Below are 1712 nucleotides of genomic sequence, written 5' to 3'. Positions count from 1 at the left end.
CCTGGTCTACAAAGTGAGTTCCAGGACAGCCAGGGCTATACAGAGAAACCCTGTCTCAAAAAAACCAAAAAAAAAAAAAAAAAAAAAAAAAAAAAAGAGTGGTGAACACTGCCGGGCACTGGAGCGATGGCTCAGCAGTTAGGAGCACTTACTGCTCTTGTAGAGGAGCCAGATTTGATTCCCAGCACCAGGTAATGTTTCATAGGAACCAGGCGTGCACACAGGGCAGACACAACACACGTATAGTTAATGAGGCTGCTTTAAAAACAAGGAAGGAAAGGAAGGAAGGAAGGAAGGAAGGAAGGAAGGGCACTTGCAACCCTTTTTTATCCAAGCAATGTTTACACCACTCTAGGTATATCGGAACAGTGAGTAAGAATAGACATCAGGTAACTCTTAGGCCAGAGAGATGGTTCAGTGGGTGAAGTATAAGGTCCTGAATTTGGATCCCCAACACCCATAAAGCCGGATGCAGGAGAATGTGCCTGCTATCCCAGGGTTCCTGTAGCAAGGAGGGAGGTGACCACAGGAGACTTCCCAGAACGCCAGAGCCAGCAAGTCTGCCATATACATTGGCAAATGAGAGACCCTGTCCCTACCAGGGTTGAGGGGGAGGGGAGGCCCAGCACCCAAGGTTCCCTCTGTCTCCACATGCACATCCACCAACATAAAACATGCAATATACACACAGAGACTAAAAACAAAGAGATAAATGTTGTGTCAGGGTTTCTATTCCTGCTCAAGCATCATGACCAAGAAGCAGGTTGGGAGCCGGGCGTGGTGGTGCACGTCTTTAATCCCAGCACTTGGGAGGCAGAGGCAGGTGGATTTCTGAGTTCGAGGCCAGCCTGGTCTACAAAGTGAGTTCCAGGACAGCCAGGACTATACAGAGAAACCCTGTCTCAGGAAAAATAAAAAAAAAGAAGAAGAAGAAGAAGCAGGTTGGGGAGGAAAGGGTTTATTCATCTTAAACTTTCCACATTGCTGTTCATCACCAAAGGAATTCAGGATTGGAACTCAAGCAGGTCAGGAAGCAGGAGCTGATGCAGAGGCCATGGAGGGATGTTCTTTACTGGCTTGCTTCCCCTGGCTTGCTCAGCCCGCTCTCTTATTGAACCCAAGACTACCAGCCCAGAGATGGTCCCACCCACAAGGGGCCCTGCCCCCTTGATAACTAATTGAGAAAATGCCCCACAGCTGGATCTCGTGGAGGCATTTCCCCAGCTGTGTCAAGTTGACACACAAAACCAGCCAGTACATATTGGCCGAATATTTAGTACTATAGGGCACCCCATCTTTAGGGGGGGGGGTTTGGAGTCAGTGTCTTATTTTGGCTTTGTGGTTGTGGGCCCTGAGAGCCTCTGCTTTACATATGTACATGGCCAGTGTGGCAGGAGTTTGTGTAGAGCCGTTTTGGGCATTGAAATTGTGTCCTGAAACCAAGTTGGCGTCTACTGAGCGCTTTCTATGAACTCGGGCCGGGAGTCTGGGACACTCAGACAGCGGCTTGGTTTGCCTTGGTTTTTAGAGACAGGGTTTCCCCCTGTAGCCCTGGCTGAAACAGCAGCTTTAAATTTTTATTTACTTACTTTTTTACTTATTTATCTCTGTGACATAGCTCTGACTGCCCCGAAACTCCCTCTGTAGACCAGGCTAGCCTCAAACTCCCAGAGCTCCATCTGCTTCTGTCTCCCAAGTGCTGGGAATTCGGC

General features: G+C 48.7%; 1 protein-coding gene across 1 annotated transcript in view; it reads left to right on the top strand.

Annotated features, from left to right (window-relative positions):
• Cnpy3 (canopy FGF signaling regulator 3) overlaps positions 1-1712 on the top strand; it is a 16606-nt gene that overhangs the window by 11868 nt on the left and 3026 nt on the right. The window lies entirely within an intron of this gene.

The sequence above is a fragment of the Mus pahari genome, chromosome 18, assembly GCF_900095145.1.
Source record: "Mus pahari chromosome 18, PAHARI_EIJ_v1.1, whole genome shotgun sequence".
Lineage (NCBI taxonomy): Eukaryota > Metazoa > Chordata > Mammalia > Rodentia > Muridae > Mus > Mus pahari.
Note: the sequence above shows the minus strand (reverse complement) of the source record. Positions and strands in the feature narration are given on the sequence as shown.